The 23215-nt window shown below is 41.2% G+C and overlaps 1 long non-coding RNA gene across 1 annotated transcript; it reads right to left on the reverse strand.

The window, feature by feature from the left end:
• Positions 1-224: 224 nt before the first annotated feature.
• Positions 225-21952, reverse strand: LOC132244607 (uncharacterized). Its single transcript, XR_009456213.1, has 2 exons — positions 21748-21952; positions 225-4723 (listed from the first exon to the last, which is right to left on the reverse strand). It is a non-coding gene; the product is annotated as an uncharacterized LOC132244607 (long non-coding RNA).
• Between the last annotated feature and the right edge of the window lie 1263 nt (positions 21953-23215).

Raw genomic sequence — 23215 nt, forward strand, 5'->3', positions numbered from 1 at the left:
CAGCCATGATTATTGACTGCTTCATAACAGTACTAAAAGCCTTTTCATAGTAAAAGCACTTGATCACTGAAAAATATTGATTCAGACACTGGAAAATACCACTATACAGAAGACTGCAGAGAGCAAGAGAAGTTAAAAACACAGAGGACAATTTATAAATGTTATTTACATGAGTATAAACTAAAAAGGATCTGGAGATGTTAAAGAAGTGCTGGACAAACCACTACTACATTATGTTTATTTTTTAAAACGTATAAATAAATACATTTTTATTTTTCTCCATGTGGTTTCTCCTCCTTGACTTTACCTCCACAAAGAAGCCATCTCCTGATTTGTGGTTACTGAGGAATTTGTGTCCAGACAGCTCAGTCCTCTCCCTACCCAGTTCCTATACAAAACCCCATCAGCTATCTGTAATACTTATCTATAGTACCAGACACATAAGGAGTAGAATTTAAAAGAAACATCAACACTGTGTGAAGTACGTGCTTCTGGGAAAAAAACTATTGTGTTTCTATTACAATGTATATTGTTTTTCCTTTAAAATTATGCAAATACTTGTATTCAGAATGAATGAGTAATGCTCCAAGCAGTCTATGTCATGAACTAGCCCATAGCGGAGAAACTGCAAAGAACCCGGCAAATCCATAGATGAGAAATCACTGCCCATCAGATTTCCTATTTGGCTAATATAAGTTAAGTCTCTGGTGCAAGCAGGGGACATTTAACAGTAGTTGTGGGAAGCCACACAATAGACAATGTGCCAAGTTATCTTCTGAGAGGCAAAAGGAGCTCACTTTCACATATACCTTTCAGATACCCTCTGCACCAACATCTACAGAGAATTTGCTGGGAAGACTGCAAATAGAAAGCAGGGAATATTTCAGGAACAAGAAAAACGAGTCAGCCAAAAGACACAAAAAAAGTTTAGTGGATAAAGGTCATCCCATCAGGGACAGAATGAATAGATGACCAGGGGCAGGAACAACAGGGGACATCAGGTGACTAAGCAGAAGTATCAAAAGACTGCTGGACTGCTAAGGCCATAACAGAAATGGTGAACCTCCTAAAGGAGTTCTCCTGGAACCAGCTCCTAAATTACCTATTTGTATAGGGACCAACCTGACAACCAGGGACCCAATCTGGATCCCTGACATGCATCCATCGTGTCCCCTGAGACCAATAGAATATATTGTTTGATGGTTGGAAAGAGCAATGAAAACCAACTGTAAGGAAAAGAATAAATGAAGAACTCAAATCCAAGAGGAAATACACTTATTTAAATGCATTTGGAGCAAGTCCATGAACCCATTAGCAAAAATAGACAATTCCTTTAATCAAAAAGTCTGCTGACAAATTGATAGATTTGTAAATGCAGCAGTAAGACTACATTAGAATCACATCACTACCAGTGCTAGATCAGTGTCCAAAGAATGGATTACCCCTGACAGATGTCTTTGTTAAGTAATTTTTTAATTCAAATGTTTTTTCCTCAAGACTAGTAATGGAAAGTAGCAGAAAACAGGTATCTCTATCAAACAACTGATATTAACTTAAATGCAAAGCGGGCAGAAATGAATTCTAACGACTGAACAACATCATACCACACCCCAATTTTTTCTTTTTAATGACAAATAGCAGTAGTGTGATAGGTACCAAAATAATGTCATACTATCCATTTGCCTTTTTTTTTCTAAGTTCAAAAATGAATATGGAACAGAAATATTTCCCTGAGTACTCATGGAAATTCAGAAGGAAAGTTTTCATTCATCTAACTTTCTGTTCCATTTGTGTTTGCTTTCCAAATAATTTGGAAACCACTAGGGGACTTGATATGGTAGGGTGGTGGGTAGCAGCAACAGAATTTGCAGATACTCAGCCCCACACGCTATGCACGGCGTTTTGTAAACTGCAGACTCTAAAAGAGGGTGCAAGTGAATGCAAATTGAAAAGGTTGTACTAATTTTAATATTTGCAGTTCATCCTGTCCGGATTAGTTACATTGTGATTGTGCTTTCAAACCAGTAGCATTTTTGGAGAGATGTTACCAGTTGTATTGTTCATCTCACTTATAGCCCATGTTTCATTTTTTTCAAGGAAAGATCTACTATGCAAAATACTTAGTCTGATTTTCCATGGTGTCTCAATCCCTGCTCAGGAGGGAGCAGTGCTGAAAATGCTTCACAAGTGAGAGATGAAGGTACAAATCGCACTTCCATAGATAATGTGGCATAATCACTTAATTTCTCTGCTGGGTGGAATCTAATCATAAACATACCTAAATACAGATTCTGAGCTTGAATACACTGGAAAATTCATTAAAGAGACTTAGAAAGATGTTGAAACAGGGAGAAAATCTAAACCCATTTAAGTTCATCGCAGTGCTTCATGTTTACTTTACTAGGGCCACGTTTTCACTTGTAGTAAACAGTGAAGCAACAGTAAAAGCAGCATCTAAATAGATTTTTTTTTTTGCATTGATGGAGGTAGGAGAGTCTGTGCAGTTTCCCCATATGGAAAAGATGAAAATACTACATAAAGTATTGGAATAGTGTACAATGCACATCATACACAGCGGGCACACCTACGTGGGCCTGGGACTGCACATTTGGTACTGCTAAGCAAGTACTAAATGACTGCTCAGTAGTAGTATTGCGCAGTCCCAGAAGCACATCATTATTTTTACACGCTACGTTAACATAGCAATGAGCTACAGTGACATAGAGCTCATTGCTATGGAGATATAGCATCGCCATCATGGTCAGTGCCCACTGATGCTATATCACCATAGCTCGTCACTAGAGTGACCTAGCATCTCATGTAGATATTCCCACTGCGCAGTTTAGAGTTCAGGGAGTAATGGCATATACAGAACTCATTTTCCATGAGATAGTGGCTGTTTTCCTTTAAAACCGAAGTAATATTTCCTAAGCATTTGTTACAAAAAAGATTAATCATTTGGGTTTTGAAAATGAGCCATGCTGCACTTGGTGTTCCTGCTATTGTACTGAACATATGTTTTCTGCTACAGTAGACAGGTGGTACTATTCTTTATTGAAAATAATTAACATTAAGGCCAAAATGGTTGAATGCTTCATTTTCCTCTTCCACTTCTGAAAAAAGTAATTAAAAGTAATGGACAGGTGTTTACTTTCCATATATGTGTATAGATCCAGTAGTTTAACTGAACGTGTGTTGAACTACCTCTGTATCACTGAAAAGTAATAAATACAAAATGGAATGCAGTTTTGCATATGATATGAAACAAGCTAGATGCCTTGATTAGAAAGTAGTATTGGACACACTCAGTTTGCAAATCTACCTACTTAGCCAATATTCCTCTTGTCGAGACAAATAATGGCTCCTTTGGCAGCATTCAACAGGGTCAAACTGACCTTAAGTCTCAGTAGAAGGCTGTCATCAACCATGCGCATTGTTATCTGTAAATGTTCGCATCCATATTGTGGGATGTTATTCTGGCTCCCCGCTTAGTGCAGACTGGTGAACTTGGCCAATCCTGAACCTATTTCAAGAGGGCAAACTTGTGTGGAAGGGCAAAACTACAACAGTGGGCAGTTGGATCAACTCTTTTTCTGCCCTTGCTGAAGACCAATCCTTTTGCTAGCTTAACTATATGTTGTCCTAGCACAATATGTTGGGCCACAAGGATCATCCCAATGACAAGTGAACTGTGTGTGGGTTGGAGAAACATATGGAAAAAGGGCAGACCTGGACTGTCACAAGGTTCATTAGTTTAATATGCATCCTCATGACTTATCTGAGCTTGTGCTATGCTGCTCAGGGCTGACAAGCTTGATGGAGAGTTTTTGACAAGATGCTCAATGCAGTGCAATTGCATCTGCAAGGATATTGTATGTGATAAATGACACAACATCATGTAGTTAGGTAGCAGCTGGTAAGCATGGATGTTCATAGTGTGCGAGTGTATGCACCCCACACGGAGTCAGCTAGTTTACTGAGGTTATTGTCTGTTAACTTTGACAGCTGTTCTCTAAGTGTGAAAGGTCAAAGCTCAATTCAGCATCACACCAAATTAAATTGGATATGGTTCATATTCCAGCTGCTTCCCATTTGGAATTACACTCGATTCACAGGCAACAGAAGGGTTGAACAAATGGACTATGCTGGAGTCTGTTTTGGTTGTGCCTGCTTGCACTATTCAATCAGTTTAGCATCATAGACCTAGTATTCAAGGCAGAGTACCACCAAGCTTTGGTACTGAGATAGATGTCTTTCTAGACAAATATCTGTGGTGGACAAGCTGGATCTGGTACCTGTTGGGTCACAGCAAGACAAGGGATTAGACTCCAGCATTTCCTGATAAAACATTGATATTCTTTTGCTTATTTTTTTTCCAAGCAGGAGCATCAGGCAGCATTAAATTGATCAGCTTGATTGATCTGCTGTGTTAGGAACACCCAACAACTCATACTGGTGTAGTAGTGCAACAGTCCTATGTTATGGCATACGCAATGTATGTTTGGTGGTAGCCATTTTGGAGATAGCTGTGGACTGTTCCTGAAACATCTGTACCCTTCTTCAAATGGGATGTGATGCTGTGGGGTGATCAGTGTTGTATTCCAGGTTATTTTTGTATGTCCTCCAGCTTGCTTTAAAAAAAAAACCCATATGGTTTTATTGATGCTTCCAATGACCAAGAGTAGAAGTTCCACATGGAGGCAATGGTTTGTGCTGGTTGCATCTAAAGTCAAATGGAACAAGGCAGGAGGTTAATTGAAGATAATAATTAAATAAACTAGCTAGCACAGGTCAGGTGCATAATGATGAGGTTTGACCTGCTGTGCTGTTTTTGCACATTCTAAGTATGCCCATGCTACTTATATTTGTTCTGGAGTCACCAGTGTTTCAGCACTGTCATTTTCCAGTCATCATCAATGTCTATGATGTCCCTCTGGTCAGCAGTATCTAGATCATAAATGCATAACTGCATCCTGGTGCTGAAGTCCCAACAAGGATGGCCAACTCACGATGTACATGTGGGTCACTTTAATAGCCGTTAGACACCTATTGTATCTACCTTAGAATCAAATGCAACTGCAGATCAATTGATGGAGCAGGCATCCAGAAGTAATCTTGCCCTCATCTGCCATGCCATGCACAGCAGCTTGTTCAGCCATATGGGAATACAATTATTCCAAGATGGTCGATTTTAACTTATGAGTTATTTTCCTAAAAATCTGAGCTGGTCGACTCGTATGTGGAGGGCAATACTATTTACCTGAACTATTCCTGATTTGTTCATCAGGACTATAACTCTTCTGCTCTGCCTATATATTTCTGTCCCTATTTAGTAGGGAATGAGGATAAGTATTTCTTCTACCTATAAGTACATAAGGGAATGATTTTCAGTTCTCTTTACCCAGATTTCTTTCATCGGTGACTAATGGCTTGACAGTGCCTCCATCTTTGGCAGCTCTTAAAAAGGTCCATTTCTGAGACAGAGCTGAGCCGACTCCACACTGGACTTTTTTTTTAAGGTGCCTCAAAATGGAAACAAAGAATCCTGATCACTTTTGGAAGTGTAGTTGTCTAACCTGATGTGCCATTGGCAATATCACACAAGGCACCCACTAGGCATTTTAACTGCTTAAAGTGCCTTAGAATAGATGGCCAAGAGATCTTTTTAAAAAGATGTCTAAAAAATTGTAGGACCCTTCAGGATGAACTAGGGCAACTGGTAACAGATAGGATGACCAAAGCAGAGCTTCTAAACAATATCTTTGCATCCATGTCCCTGGACATGAATACATATACACATCCCATTGGGATTTTAAGTAAGCCCAGGATAGATACCAACCCACCAACTGTTCATGCTGACCTAGTAAAGGGACACCTGGGGGGTTGAATGTATTTAAGTCAACAGGCCCTGATGATCTTTATCCTAGGGTACTTAGGGAATTAACTGGTGTCATAGCGGAGCCACTGGCAACTGTTTGAGTACTCGTGGTGCTCAGGACAGGTCCTGGATGATTGGAAAAGGGCCTGTGTGGTCCCTATTTTCAAGAAGGGGAGGAAGGAGGAACTGGGTAACTATAGGCTGGTTAGCCTCACTTCTATCCTTGGCAAGACCTTTGAGAAAATTGTTAAGGATCACATTTGTGGGGGACCAGCCGGTAAAATAATGCTAAGGGGCAATCAGCATGGGTTCATAGCAGGCAGATCCTGCCTGACTAACCTGGCTTCATTTTATGACCAGGTCACAAAATGCTTGGATGAAGGAATAGAGGTAGATGTTATTTACTTAAATTTTAAAAAGGCCTTTGACACAGTGTCGCACCCAATTCTTATAAGTAAACTAAACAGTTGCAATGTAGATTATTACACAGTCCAGTGGGTAAAAAATTGGCTTATGGGATGCACCCAGAGAGTGGTGGTGGACAGGTCAGTCTCTACCTGGAGAAATGTCAGCAGCTGAGTCCCCCAAGGCTTATTCCTGGGACTGGTATTATTCAATATCTTTATTAGTGATATGGACGAGAGAGTAGAAAGCATCCTGTCCAAGTTTGCTGATGATACCAAGCTATAGGGGGAGGTAAACAAACTAGAGAGCAGGGAGCAAATCCAGGCTGATTTCAACAGGCTGGGGAAATGGGCCAAACAGAATATGATGCAGCTTAACAAGAATAAATGTCATGTGTTGCACCAGAAAGGAAGAATTATCAACACTCCTACAGCCTGGGAGGTACCACTCTAAGTAGCACAGCTGCGGAAAGGGATCTCAGAGTCGTAATTGGCTCCAAAATAAGCATGAGTCACCAGTGTGATGAGGTAATAAGCAAAGCTAACCACACCCTTTCTTGCATAAGTAGGTGCATCACAAACAGGTCCAGGGAGGTGATACTTCTCCTCTATCTGGCATTGGTTAGGCCGCAGATGGAGTACTACATCCAGTTTTGGGCACTGCACTTCAGGAAGGATGTGGATGGCCTAGAGTGGGGTGAGAGGAGGGCCACTTCTCTGGTTAAAGGCCTACAAAAAAACCCCTATGTGGACCAATTTGGGAGACCTGAATCTCTTCAGCCTCCACAAGAGGTGTGTGAGAGGGGAGGCAAAAGCCCCCCCCCCCCCAACACGTCCCAAACCCCCATCCAATGTGCCCCAATACTTACTGCAGGGGTGAAGAGGAACAGCAGCTGGGGAGAGATGCTGATGCAGGCTCAGCCTGAGACTGCGAATCAGCGAGCTCAGGGGACATGGTTCCAGAGAGGGGCAGGCTGCTCAAAAAGCAGCCGGAGATATACCTGTGGGGCCACAGAGTGTGGAGCAGAACACCGGCCAGAAGACACCGGCTGTGGAGCCAGTGAGCAACAGCCCCAAATGCAGAGAAGAGAGATTGAGCATCTGCCAGAGGCCCCTGGCAGATGGAGTGAGAAGCACAAGCCAAGCCCCAGGATTGGAGGTATGCCGGGGAGCTCCACTGGAAGGAAACAGTTCCCTGGGACACCCAGGAACAGAGCCGCAGCCACACCAGGGAGCGCAGGTACTGTGGTGGGGATTGGTGACAAGGGACTGTCAGCACCCTCAGGCAGCACAGCAAAGAGGGAGACACAGGAAGCTACAGAGCCCTGCGTGGGAGTCATTTTCCCCCACCCCCAAGTGACCTAGTGGGTCCAGGGAGATGGAATCCTAGGAGCCCGTTGGCAAATGCCAAACACTTTTCATTTAAGTTTTCCTTAGTTACAGTTAGCCCCAGCCAGGGCAGGTTTAGTTGCCCAAGAGCTAGCCTGAAGATGAGGGACTGACATGGGAAAGATTGATGGCCAGGAAGACCTGGCCCATGTTTGAGGAGGGCATCGTGGATGAGATGAGCTCATCCAGGGGAAGACCTGCAGAGAGCAGTGTTTGCCCAGGACATGGATGTGGTAAGAGTGGGGTAAAGGCAAGGTTGAAGCCCCACAAAGAAAGACCAGGGTCAAGACCCCTTTTGTGCCAACTACAGGGAACTTCCTCTCCATCAACAAACATCAAAGACATGGCAGGCGACTAGGAGCAGCGCCTGAACCATCTAGGTGGCACCAAAACCCAATCTCACCCTGACATCTCTACAAGGCAAGGCACTGACCAAAAAGTGGCCAAAACCCTATAACACCTACAGGCAATGGGAACACCAAGAAATAGGGGATACAATGTTTACCAGGGTGCCCGTTGGGGTAACTAGAAATAATGGCCACAAACTGGAAGACAGCAAATTCAGACTGGACATCAGGAAAAAAATTTTTACAGTGAGGGTTGCCAAAATATGGAATATGCTTCCAAGGGAGGTGGTGCTGTCCCCTTCCTTGCAGGTATTTAAAAGGAGATTGGACAGACACCTGGCTGGGGTCATCTGACCCTAGCACTCTTTCCTGCCCATGGCAGGGGGTCGGACTCGATGATCTTATAGGTCCCTTCTGACCCTAACATCTATGAAACTATGAAACTAGCCACTGCATGAAAATTGTTTCCCCCCAAAATCTGTAACTACTCAAAGCAAAATTTATTCTTTCCAATAATCCTTCACCCAATCCAAGTCTCATTAAACCTCCTTTCTGCTAAAATAGCAATAATTTAAAAAAAAACAACCCTCTTTCTCCTGAAGCCAATAAAGATCATTCATGTACTGTCAAAGCAAAGCATGATTTTTCTGGGTGCTACAATGAAGAGAAAAAACAGTGAACAACACAGTTGTAGTAATGAGTAATAAGCAAAGCAGTAAAGGAATGTTACAGATTGTGTTTGTATTTCTTTGTATTTAACGAGGATCTTTATGTACTTTGATTTACAAAAACAAACTAATGACAAAGCAGAAAGTCAGCAAAATGCCCAGTTAATTACGGATTATCTCACAATCTGAAACACTTGGAGATCATTTGCAGACCAAATTGAAACAGTATTTTAAATACACATGTGGTTTTTAGAGAATGAGATTAAGATCTCAGTCAAATTAATGAATCCCAAGATTATTCAAGATTAGTCACTCACAAAAATATGAAGAGCCATCCCAAATACAGAGAAGTCAATAAAAGAAAATTGATCAGACAGACTAAACCTCTGAAAGGACTGATGATGATTCAAAAAGCTTTTTTAATACTGTGATAATTTATATTTTTGGACAGGTCAAAGCAAGATGAAAGGCCTGTACCTTCATAAAATAAATGGTCAAAGCAGACAGAAAATAAACACGAGTATAATGTATAGCATGATAGCAATATTAATGCGGTCACTAAAACAATTAATTATTTTCACGGCTGTGTAATTTTCAAACTGAATTTTTAAATGCTTTATTAGTGCCACTGTTCTTAAGATTTATTCCCCATTACAAAGTCCAATTTTAGGGTTTAATTTCAAACCATTTTAAACTGAGCGCATAAGACGTTAGGGCAGAAAGCAGTTTTGTTGAATTATAAAAATGGCTTAAATGGTTTTTAAAAAGTTATTTGCCTTCCAAAAAACAAAACAAAACAAAAATCAAGAAAAGAGAACCATTTTGCTCCAGTTACAAATAGTTTTTCTTTTGCTAAGTCTGGAAACTTAATTATTTAATTAAAAATAGGCATTTAAAAATTTCTCTATGTAGTGTATTTAACATGACATTAAAGCTGACCTGTTATTTAAATTATTGGAATTTAGTGCCGGCTACAAAATGGCTCAGGAGCTCTATACATCGAATACAGAAGTCCATACTCTGCTTTAACCACTTGCACAACTTCCAGTGACTTTCTTAGAACCAGTGCATGGCGTCGCTACTTGACTCCACATCTGCTTAAAGGGAAACAGGCACTGTGTCTATGGCTTGAATAGAGAGACGTTTTTTCTCTTCTACACCTTCTCAGAAATGTAGAGCTCACGAATGACTCTTCCAACTAAATAAGGGAACCTTTGCTGTACAATAGTGGGACCCATCCTTAGTCTTGCTCCCCCTGCAATATGGGTCCACTTTTCATCCACACCTGTCTCAAGGGCTTGGACACTGTGAAACACCCACCCGGAAGTCACAGAAGATGGTGTCATGAAGGCAAAGGATGCCAATTTTTGGATGCAGTCCATCCTTGAATAACCCTTTCATTTGTTATCACCATACCAGGAGTGTGAGCTTGTGGGAGTTCAGTGTGGGCGTGTCTACACAAGATGCTAAATGCGCAGTAGATTAATTCTACTGCGCATTAGCACATCACGGCAAAAGCTATGCTAATGTGCAGTAGAATTAGTCTACTGCGCATTAGCATCACTAACAAGGCATGCACTGGTGCTACTGCACAGTAGTTATTCAACGCGGTTACTGTGCACTGTGTTAGTACTGGTGGGCACTTTTACATTTGCTTTGGGGTGGGATGCACACTTTAATTAGAGCGGCTCCAGGAGCTGCTCTAATTGAGGTGCTGCAGCATCTTGTGTATCAACGTCCCTGCACTACACAATGGCAGCTGGGGCTTGAACTGGCAGTGGGGGCATTCGACGAGCTTTAGTTCAAGTGCCCCTGTTGCCATTTGGAAGCCCAGGGACACTGGTACATGAGATGCAGAAGGCTGCTGAAGTGTGGTAATAATCAATTGAGTCTGCTCTGCTGTCCTGCATAATTACAGCATGTCGGAGCAGACTCCGCTCTCATGTACAGGCACCCTGTTATTACAGGTACTAAACTTAATGTGCTGTAACTACAGTGCATTAATGCACATGTGGATGTTCAAGAAGGGCTTACATGAACTGCAATTGTTTTTACTTGTCCATTACCATAGAAGTTAGCATGCAGTCATGTTCTCTAAACAGTTTTCCCTCCCTGCAGAATATCCCAGTGCCAATTAATCTGTGCACCAGATGAGGATCCTGACAAAACTGGCAGAAAAAATGAATGCACTGTCTTCCAAGGAGAAATGTTATCCCCTGCATCAAAATTCCAGTGGAGATAAATGAGCACAATAAAAATAAGTATAAATATAATCTTGCAAGCCTCGTGGAACAAACTGGGTTCAAAGCCAGATTTTTCATTAGTTGGTTAAGATTGTGATTACACTTCAAAAAGAAAAGGCTTTCTATCATGCTAAAATACCCTGCAAGACACTCAATACCAGGGCCCCTAACTTTAATGCATCACGTCACTTTTGAGCATGCAAGATGATAATGTGGTCATGCTAATAAGATTCTCAAGTGAAGTTCTTATTAGCCACTCAGAACTGTATTTGCAAAATGTCTGATTCATTGTTTTCCAATACCACAGTTGTCTGCAGGTCCCGCGGAGTTTATAACTGCTAATATATTACGATTTAAGTAATGATGTGCCAGCTCAGTGCTCTTTGCGCTTATTCCTCCATTGAAAGGAGCTGGGTAGTTTCATTGCTGCACAATCATTGTAACATCCAAAAAAAATTTTTGAGGGAAAATATTTACTTGCTTGAATTAGCTGCAAATATTTTAACAGCTCAGAGGGCAAATTCCCTTTGAGAGTCCTTCCTCAAAATGGTCTCGTTTGCCCTCTCTCGTCTACTGACTTTGTTTGGTTACTCCGCTTGATGGATTCAAATGTGTGGAGTTGCCACTGAGGGCAGCCACACAAATTTGGGACCGTTTTATTTTAAATTGGTATCTGGATTGACAGTCCATTCATCCCTATGCAGTAGCAGCCAGGTGTCAGTCCTATTTGGTCCATAACAGATAGACACAAATTAGGTAGTTATAGGTTGAAAGATGCAAGGAGCTTCTGTTAAAAGACTTCTTCTCCTATCTGGCTTCTCTGAAATCTGTGCACTGAGAATGCTTATATTTTCTCTCTTTCTAACCTTCTGTGGTGCGTCAGCCAGCTGTGCAGACAGCATCCCTAGCTTGCCAGGGCTTTAGAAGCTTGCTGGGTAACTAATGCATTAACAGGGTCAGGCCCTTCATTTTCTATTTCTAGTGTCTGGGTGGCAATCCCTTTGGCTCCATTACCATTCAACATGCTGATGCAATGTCCCCTTTATTGTTCCCAAATTCAAAACCCAGCGTATAACATGCCGGGTATTTTAGAACACAAACACCCCATTGAAATAAGTTAGGAGTGGTGCTAAAGAGCCAATAGCAGCCTTAGCTGCCGTCTAAAATAGATCAAGTGCTTGAAACAGTTCCCTTAATATCTGCCAAAGCAAATTCTCTGTGTAATGGGAAAACGACCAGCAAACGTCAAAACATTCGGAAGCGGAGATATGAAAGGCCCCAAATAGGGATGTTAACAGCCCCATTATTTTGAGGTAGTATGTCTTTTTTAGTTCAAAAGCAAATGCAAAGACGGTTGGGAAATTTTGTTTGCAGCATTAAATATGCCCTAAAGGCAGACAACCCTTTTTAAAGATCACGGTTGAGCTCTTGTATAATATAAGCCACTGAATTCCACCCATTCCCCCCTGTACCAAGCCAAGTAACTTGTGTTTGATTAAAGCATGTCTCCCAAAAAGGCATCCAGCAGGCTACTAGTTGAAGCCATCAAAAGAATTTACTTCCCCCCTGGCAAGCTGTTCTAGCGTCACTGTTAACACTTTGTGCCTGGTTTCCAAATCTTCAGCTTCCAGACTTTGGTTTCCATTGTACCTCCTAGACCTTTTTCAGTACAAAGTCAAGTTAGAGGCTACATTCAAAAGGAAGCACTAGCCAGATCATAACTGTACTGGGAACACCAATGCCAACACAATGCTAATACAAAAAAAAAACCCAGTTGCTTATTAGAATAGAAATACTGGGTTGGCTTTCCCCTGGATTCTTAACAGTGTTCACCAGCATGGGGATGTCATGGCATGGGAAAGATTTTTTGGGATAAGTTAATACACATTAGTCCACATGAAGACATAGTAAATGTCCCTTTTAATCCACTGGGTCACTATAAGCAACACATGATATACTTTAAAGGGTAGCATATACTCCAGTGAAGAAGGCTGATGCAGTCATACACACCAGATGACCCATACACGGGGGCTTGGCCTGAGTAAGCCAAACAGTTTGGTAGTAATACACACTTTATGAAGTGGTAGAAGATCCTGGGGACCAGACATTGTAGAGAGGCACACTAGGGGCAAGGCCCAAGATTCACACTTGCAATGATCTGGTAGCAACAATAGACCTAGACAGTAGCCTTGTATCCTGTGCCGAGGGTGGAGCATTTGGATATCTCTGAGCAGGTCTCTATTTCCCTGTGCACAGCAGCAAAACACTTAGGCTTTATGTAGGCATAATGAATTTCTCCAGATGCTGTGCCAATTTGAATCCTATTTTGGTCTAGGCACTACAACCCTTACACAGAGCCCATTTCCACTCTGTGCCACCCTGTACAGCCTCTCTCCTTTGATAACCTCAGTGAGACTGTACAAACTTGCCAGCTTTTCCATGAAAAGACTCCTGTGTTTCAGTAAAGATGTGAAATGATCCCTTTTCTTCTTAATAATCTTCCTTCTTGTCTCCACGATCTCCATGTTTCGGTTGCAAAAAAAAATATTTGGGGGGGGGGTTGGAATTAAACCCTTATTCATACACCTCACACAAAATGTGCTCTTTGGCCTCAGGAGATCGCAAATCAATAAACTGCATTTGTACAGAATATCAAGCGCTCCCTGTAGGCTGTCACAACTTAGAGTTGTAAAGAGTGAGCTCAGGCTGTTTTGTCACCATTTATTATGCTGATTGTGTATTTATTCCTCCAAGCGGGATTCTGCTTAATGTTCTGTGCTTTGAAAGGTCCTGGCAGTTGGTGTAAATGAGTTATAGACCCATTTGCCACAAAATCAAAGCCCAGAGCCAGATCAAAGCCAGATAAAAAAAATCATTTTTCTGTCACCGACTGGATGGCTTCTTCCCTGCCCTGTAAATAAAATTGATATTATTTCATCCAACTTCTATTTTCTCCTGATCAAAATATGATTATGTCTAATGCTAGCCTGTCCAGCGCACTGAAGTTATACGAGATGTGAAAGCTTATTGATGTATTCAATTACTGGATGCTGCTCTATTGTCTGCTCAGCAGAGAAGCTCAGTTATCGGTTCTTTAGAGCTGTGCATTTCTGCCTAACAAAGTCATAACTCCCACAATTACCTGCCTGATGGATGGAAAACAGAAATATCTCATGAGTCCAATGCTGTTATCAGCTCTTCTCCATCTCTGAAATTGCTTTATATTAATAAGATTAGGGTTATGAGGAAGGTAACACAAGATTTAATTTTTTTTTTTTTTTACTAGACTTTATACATGTGCTCCCATTTCTTGATCTGCATAAAGATTTTTTAAAGATGAAGTAAGAATTGTGTGCACACATATACTGCAGAACTTCATGGGACTCTTGCTAGATAGGAATATTGTCTGGAATTAAGAAGGCAATTAATCTCACAATATACTACTGAAGCTAAATACAGACAAGATTAAGACTACAACCTTTCTCATCACAAACAAAATGTAATACTATTTATTTCTGTATTACTTGGTTTTCTAATGCACCCAACAGTGAAGTGGCAAAATAGCAGTAGTCCACACATGTAAGCGCGCGCACACATATTTTTGGACCATAGGAGCAATTTTTACATTTAATGCTGCACAAGTGGATGTGGTCTAAACTACTGAAATAGGAGCATCCATCTTCCATTATCAATATCATTTGAGTGTCAGTGAGTTTTTTTCTGCAACTTTCCAGCAGTAATGGCAGTCCATATGTTACAATGGTACAGAATAAAAAGCTGCTGTTCACAGAATTGTGCTTTTCAGTTGACAATGCTCTCAGCTGTATTCTCTACCCCACGAGTTCTAGCTGGAGGTTTTCTGACAGCCAGTTTCCTGTTTCCTTTTGCTTCCCTCAAAGAATTTTCATCTCCTACAATAACTTCTTCCACCTCCTTCTCTTTAGCAAAACAGGTAGCAAGTACTATCTGCAAGACAGGGAAATAGCTAGGGTAGCTGCAACACTACTGTTGCATGGGAGCTGTCGGTAACGGTTGATGCTTTAATGATCAGTAGTGTAACAAAAAGCTGGCGAGTGGGACATGAGCTCCAGGCGCAGACTTAGGGGTGCACCAAAATACAGCTACCAGTAGCACAGAGATGCAGCCAGGTGCCTGGGACACAGACAATTTCCGGCTGCAACATGATAGCGATCGCTATCTCACAGCTGCAGCCACTATTTTTGCCCCCACCCCCTAAAGTGCCTGGGGCAGTTGCCCTGTTTGCCCCTAGTTACATCACTGGTAGCCACCACCATCACCAGCCCAGCCCCAACTACTGTCCAGGGTGAAAACTTCCTAGTTACACCTTGGTTAATAATGTCCTGTTTTTACGGCGCATTATGAAATCTAAGGAGGTTAGCCCTTTTTTTTCTTTTTTTTTTTTTAACTGTATACATATTTCAGCCTTATGTTTTATTCCATGCATATTCATTAAACTATTAATAAATGTTCATTACCTAGTAAGCATTCCAGCTGATCCCTTGAAGTACAATGCATTTTTCAATTCTAGATGAAATGAATTAGCATAGAAGGAAAGTTGCTAAAGGTGGACCTATTTTTCTTTAAGTAAAACAGGCCTAAATGTTCTCTCATTCAGACTCAGGTCATTTGAAAGTGCTGTTACTCCCTGAAGTGAGCAAGCAAAATATTTAGCCAACCAAAAGATTGAATTTCCTCTCCTTAACATTTAATAATAGTTGATCTCTGCTTGGTTCGGTGAATGGTTCTCGTTTGATGCTGAGGCTCCTTTGGCCTCCTGGAGTGATTAGATCATTTAGCAAGCTTTTTTGGCACCTTTGGATGCATATCACATGCAGTTGGTGACATTTAATTCATCATCCTTGACTCCCAGGGGGCAGAATTATGGAGCTCTTCAAAAGTGACACTTCGGCCCCACATTTTTTCCTCCACTGCCTGCTTCTCTGGATTTTTTGACTGGCTGTTTTTCACCAGAAAGGGTTAACACGTTGCTGTCATGCAGATGATTTTCAGCTGTACTTCTCTTAGTCTGCTCATCACTCTGGAGCAGTATGACTGCTGTCAACCTCTCTTATTATAGTGGATGACAGGAGTCATTTTGTTCAAAGATGGCACAACCCATTTTGTAAAATTTAGCAAAGCTAAAACTAGACTATTGGGTAATTTGTTACTGGCACACATGTGCTGGCTAGGAGCCTGCAGAGACGCCAGTTTGTTTGTATCATTGCAACATCCTTGCCTTCATAAAATTTTGAAGCGACTTGTGGGAGTCTGAGATGCAGTTAGGGTCCAGATAAACCTGTCGCCGCTATAATTATTGTGTGTAAATACTCCAGGGACAGGAAGGTATCCAGGACACAGCTACACTTTATGAACACGTGGCTAGTTCTGTGTCTTGTTACCTGGGCACAAAGCCAACATTTAACAAGCATCACCAGGAGAAGAGAAGAGAAGAGCAGCTCTGGGCTGAAGAAACGTACACTGTCCACCCAACCAACTAGTTCATTTGTGTGTGTGTGTTAATAACCTTCAGCTATATGAATGCCTCTGTGGAGCCACTCTTCTGCTATGGAAGCTGACTGTAAATGGGCTGACCATTTGGGAAAACCCTATAGATCTGGCATTACTCATATGGGACAAAACAGCAGAAGACTCAGATCCTACTCTTAGTGAGGTCCATGGCATTGCACCAAGACTTGCAGGATCTTTTGCATCTCCCATCCCAGCTCTACCCAATGGAAGTAGTGGGAGAACCACCACAGGAGGAACTTCACCTCTTGGGGTTTTCTATTCCCCACATTACTGCTTCTGGTTTACCTGAAGTAAAATATGGTTCTCAACTCTTAGGTCTGGCCAACCTGCACTTTGAGCACTGCATGAGGTGTAGGGTACCTGTATGTCTGCTTCTGGAGAAGTTTGGGCCAGTTTAACACTACTACAAGTCAGGGCAAACTCAAAGATGCTGTTACTTGGATTGAAAATTCTAGCTCCTCTTGGAGTTAAGAGGCTGGTTAGCATGTTATAGTCATACCCTGACATCCCCAACTCAAGGATAAAGGGGTATAACAAGAGCTGGTTATCCTTATTTTACATCATCTGGGAATAACCCAAGGAATTCCAAAATTTCCATGTAAGAGAACATTGTTGGTCCTTCTGGACTTGCACAAAGGACTGTTTAGGATCAAGAATCTGGGTTAGACACACTGTGCTTCTGTACTGTTGCATTTGTATGGTAAAAGCTGATTCAAATGAACTCACAAGGTGGAGATTATTATCCTATTTTGTATTGTATTTGTCTTTTCAGGAAGTCAAACAGCAAAGCCAGCACTTTAAGATCAGCATAATTAAAGCTCTGTAGGTAAATCCCTGGATAACAGCTTGGAAGGCTAGACATCTGCATAATTCTCCTTTTTTTTTCCTTACTTAATAATTATTAATCTTCTTTGACATACACTTATTTTCACATCTCAAACACTGTTTTCCTTTCACTCGGGAGCCTCCAACATTACACTTAGGAATTGGGAATCAAGGCTGTTCATCGGGATTTGTTTGGTAAGCACATGTTATCACGTGAAGTGGAACTACTTGTGACATTTTCAAAAGCTATGAATAATTATACATCATTAAAATTGTTGACCGAAATTCTGCTTTGCTGTGACATTTCAATCCATGGAATAAACAACCTCTCTCCCTCTGTACGGCAAAGATATCCCAAGACTGTTAAAATACAACATGGGTAAAATCCTGACACCACTGAAATCAACAGCAAAACTCCCTTTGGCTTCAATCTAAATGGAATTTCTCCCATAGACATTCTTCCTTTTATGTCATTTTACTTCCTCTGGATGTCAGTTGGACATCCAAAGCATGAAAAAAGGGAGCACTTAGTATTTGGAATAAAACTTATGTCTCCACTTCTACTAACCAACACCCATGCCTCTATGCACAAAGCAAATAGATCTTTTACGGCCTGTGGAGGGCAAGGGCTCTCAGCGATCCCACTTGTATTCCAGTTCAGTTCCACAGCCCTCTGCAGTTAGATATTGGCTGCTCTTCATGGAGCCATGAACAGAGGGATGTTTAAAAAATCCTCTAGGGTTATTCCTTCTATTGCTATTCACTTCCTTATTAATATTTCTGGACAGAGTTCCCCCAGGCAATGTCTACCTTGCACTTAGAATCATAGAAAATGAGTTCAACCCCCTGCTCAAAGCAGGATTATCCCCAGCTACACCATCCCAGCCAAGGATTTGTCTATCCAGGTCTTAAAAACCTCCAGTGAGTGGCAAGAACCATCCAGGGTTCTCTGCAACACCTTTTTCAAATCTGTGGTACTTGCTTGTTTTGGGGGTTTTTTTAGCATTTTGCCCCATAACATTTTCTGGATTCTTCCCCAGGTTTAGTAACATTCTTTATACTGTCATCTTCATTGCAATACTGAACACCTCCCAAAAGAGCATTAAGTAGTATGACCAACATCCATCATATGTTTTGTGTTCTGTTTTCCTCTCTCCAGAGAGCAGCACATACTCTGGAATATCATATTTTCCATGACACATGCTGCTATGTATTTACATTGGAATGGCAGATCCAGAGAGTCTCCCCCAGACAGTGCCAGTTTCCAGCACAGCTTCCAATCCCAGATACTCCTCATCTCCTTTTACTCTTCTGCCCCTGACCCTAAGGGTCTAGCTCTTGTCCACCTTTGCATTCAAATCATTCAGCTTCCTCCTTCTGCATGCTAATAAAAGGACACTGAGAGCATAGGAGTCAGGCTTCTTGCTCTCAGTTACCGTGTCTGGAAGCAACCTAGCTTACAACAGCCTAGAGCTACCATTGCAATATAAGTCTAACTGTGTTTTGGGCCGGAGCATCTCCAAGTGGAGGTTTTAGATATGAAGTTCTAATGATGTCTACTGATGATTCACAAAATACTTTTTCAAGAGCTTGTAAATTGGCAAAACTTGACTGTTCCTGTGCAGACAAAAGGACACATCCCTGGCATAAAGGTAATGTACCCGCTAAACTGCAAGAGTCAACACTGGAGTTTTTCACAGAAATGCTCTCCTGAGTTTCACATCTCAGCAAAACAATCCATTTTCAGTACTTCTGTTTTCAGGAGAGGCTGAATTGCTTTAGCTGATATTTTTCAACTCCTCTGTCCCCACCCCCCCAGTAGTGGGCCCTCAACCTGAGGCAGAGACCCAACTTGAAAAAACTTAATATTTGTTGAAGATATAAGAAAGCAATGAATATAGTGACCAATAATAGGAAGCGTCAGGCCACATGAATAGGCAGTACTTCCAACACTGTCCATTTTACAGTACATATTTGGGGCCAGTCCTTACTAGGTACTCCATTAGATTTCTCCTGGCATCTGACATTTCTCCCAAAGAGGCCAGATACAAAAAAAAAATTACCCTTTTACCAGTATAAGTGATCAGAAACTGGTGTATACCCATAATGGAGCAGAATTTTGGGACACGCAAGACTGGTTTAAAAATGGTGGAACCCAGTCTAAGATTTGTCCCCTTCTCCCCGCTCTTCCCCACCAAAGGTCGAATGTGTGTTCTGTTCACTACACATCTAAACTATGCTGCTTACAGACAACCGCTTAGCTTAGACTGATTCCACCTTGGGCTTTTTGAATGCTTGTACCTAGCCTGAGTTCTCAGTCTGACCCAAAAAACAAAACACACTCTCTTTGCAAAACAGTGCTGTCTCCATCTTTACCATTTTAAATTCCAGTAGCATTTCACATTTTTTATTCGTCCATGAGCATTTTCAGCTAATTGCAAACACGTTATTTTTGAAAGCCAGTAACATAGTACTTCTCACTAAGTAGGTGCAATGTCACCATAGCTTGAGATATTCAAATTTATGCTCTTGTTGTTTGAGACATGCAAAAGTTAACGTTCTTAGTTATCTTTGTACGCACAATTTTGGACCTAATCCAAAAGTCCATTGAACTTAACTATATTTGCTTCAACAAGGTTTAGATCAAGCTGCTATTTGTGTGATGTACTCAGGGGGGTTATGTGGTTTATTTAAATAAAGGTAAGAGGAACAGCTGAATTTTGCAAATAGTGAATAGAGAAGATGAACAAATTGCGGGTTGAAGTTTGTTTGTAGTAACTAATAGGGATGTGCAAAGCAGGCCCTATTCGATTCAGATTAGCCCGAATCAAGCACAGTGATTTGATTCATTGATTCGGGTCACTATCCCCAATTCGATTTGGCCAAATCCAATCTGAAGATTCAATGCTGATTTGGAGAATCAGCGATTCGGCCATAGACACAGCTTTAAATGTTTCTTCTACATACCTCGAGGTACCAGGCGCAGCTCGTGAATGCTGTGATGCTGGGATGGATGGAGCATCCCACAGAAGTGCGGAGGGGCCCTCCATGTGCTCTTTGGCAAACCCGGAAGTGGACCAGAAGTACTTCCAGTCCACTTCCAAGCCCGCCAGGGAGTACACAGGGTGCCTCATCCCCACACTCCCTCCCTCGGCTCAGCGATAGGCCACAGGGGGACCCTGGGTGCTCCCCTCCTCCAGACCCAGGAGGCACCAGTCACTGGCCGGGGGGGGGAGGGGTGCTGCCCTGCAGACCCAGAAATGGACCAGAAGTGCCTCTGATCCACTTCTGGGTCTGGTGCTGAGCACACTGGGGAGCTCCCGTGCTTCTGTGGGACACTTCATGCACCCCAGCTTCGCAGTGTTCATGAGCCGCCTGCTACCTAGAGGTATGCAGAAAAAACATTTAAAGCTGTGTCTGTGTTTGAATTGCCAAATCTTTCCAAATTAATTTGGAGGGTTCAGATTCGATTCGGAGAAATTAAAGGATCCTCTGACTCGATTTGGATTTGGAGATTCGGCTGAATCTCTGCCAAATCGAATCAGGGACCGAAGTTTCACACAGCCCTGGTAACTATTGGTTAATGTCTCAATAAATGATGCATTTGCTGAAATCTAAATGATCTCACAAATGTCACATGGACACAAAGAGGGCCAAATTCAGCAAGTAGTTTATTTTTAAATGACTAATTTAACAGGCTCCTACAAAGGCCTTCTTGGGCAGAGACTCTTCTTGTTCACGTTTATTTTGTTGTGATCATTTATTTGTGCTTTATTAAACCTATAGCTTTTGTAAAAGGGAATCTCACCTTTCATTAAGTAAAAGAAGCCTACCCCTCCTCTTTCCTTGTGAAATTGCTTGATGTGTTGAAGGCTATGTAAAAACCAGTCCCTAAAGTGAAAAGCAGTAGGAGCTGGTCTTCACTTTGGCATCAAGAGGCTGACTAAGTCATAAGAAAACCCTGAAAAATCTATGTAAGTACAGGTCTTTTAAATAAAATGTTTGGGATGCCTTTCCAGGCAATCATTTTGATAACCCATCCCCAAAAGTCCTAGGCTGGCTCTTTGCATAGTAATGCTTCTCCTAGCTGGCCTAGCACACACAGATTACCAATTATCAACTTGAAAAAATATATTAATTCCAATGCAGTGTCATCCATAGTGGTGAGAAGGGGATTGTGTCCTCTAGAACAAAAGTATCAACCAGGAGGCATCATCTATAAGTCTCTAGTGACACAATCTTTCTATGTTTACAGTCTATGAAATATATAGCGTTCAGAGCCGGCAATTTGTCCTTTTGATCTGTCTGGCCTTTATGACTTTTTAGCAATTCATTTAAAAGCTTGGGTATGAGTTGTGCTCCTGCCAAACTCAGTTTGTGTGGAGGTAGCAATGTTGTTGGAGAGATTTATAAAAAAATAAAAAAAACCCACAGAAAACTAACCTTTGAAGCTTCTGTTGTTCCAACAATTTCCAGTCCGAAATAGCAAAGAGTTTACAGTGTAGAAGTGAGATTTCATTCTGTTCCCATTTGCTTTAGCTGGGATCTTTATGGCTGAAGTCAGGGGTGAAGTCTGAAATTTTGAAATTGCTTACAAGATGAGAAAGGAAAATCCAGGCGCTCTGTTTTAGGTTCCAAACGGTTCCTGTAACCTGGTAAGATTACAGGAAACAACCTTAATACTTGGATGATACATTGAGGCTCAGATGATTAGTGCAATAAATTTGAACCATTATTTCCGATGGTTTTTTAAAAGGGGTAACTTAGTACTGTCATTATGGCACAGTGCAATATAATTTAACCTGGGGATAGAAAATAAAAGCACAGAGCATGGAGCTCTTAGTAACTGCATTAATGTAAACTAACAGCAACTCCAGTCTATTCTAGGAAGGCCCTGGTTAGATAGAAAGGGTTCTTAATACAAGATCATGTTCCTAAGTCAAATCATTTCAGAATATATTAATGATGAAAATATGGATGGGATTTAAACAGCAGCATTTCCTAATATACATGCAAGATGTAAAGCAATAAAATAGCCACTAAGACATGGCAATGTTTTTAGAGGTGATTACTTTGTACCTGGGTTGTGTCGTGAGGCATGAAGACACAGGTAAAGTTCTTTCAAATGAAAATATTCAAGTGTTTATTGCTATTATAAAGTTCTTTCAAATGAACATATTTGAAGTGTTTACTGCTATTATATCGTGGAAAAAATATAACATTTTTATTTTAAAAATTAATTGAATGTTGTGCAGGTAGGCAACGTGAAAGTGTCCTGACACAATTCCATCAATGCATCTTTATTACTGTGTACATATTACCACCACTTGCTGTGTGGACAAACACTCATGGTGGACTAGTATGACATTTTTTGCCACATTTTTTCTGTGATATAGGCAAAAGCTAAACAAATCTATGCTGAGGCTCACATCATGTAATCCTGCTGCTAAAAACAAGAGAGAATAGGTCAAGCTTAATATATTAAACATTATATTCTTTCTTTATACCAGCTACATTTCAGTTGGCTGAAAAATCTGAGTGAGAAAATAAATTGCAAATGTTAACCTTCAAGTTTTATTTTTGGAGCTTAAAAAAGAAAATTGAATATTACGTCTGGCTCCAAATCAAGCACTTTAGAACAATGGCCTGGACTTTTCCTGTGAGCTCAGTTTTCAAATGTAGAGCCCTCTTCTGTAATGTTCAAAACCCAGATCCTGAGGCTTGGAAACTAACATGGTGACCACTAGGGCTTATCAAAAAGTTTCCATTTTGATGGAAAATTAGATTTTCAGCAAGCCAGACTTTTAATGGAAAGGGAGCCTATTTGTCTGTACAATTGTTTAATTTTATTAGAGAGCCAAAAATGTTGGTTGAATGACCCCCCCCCCCCTTTTTTTTCTTTTTTTTGAGA

The sequence above is a fragment of the Alligator mississippiensis genome, chromosome 13 (genome assembly GCF_030867095.1).
Source record: "Alligator mississippiensis isolate rAllMis1 chromosome 13, rAllMis1, whole genome shotgun sequence".
Lineage (NCBI taxonomy): Eukaryota > Metazoa > Chordata > Crocodylia > Alligatoridae > Alligator > Alligator mississippiensis.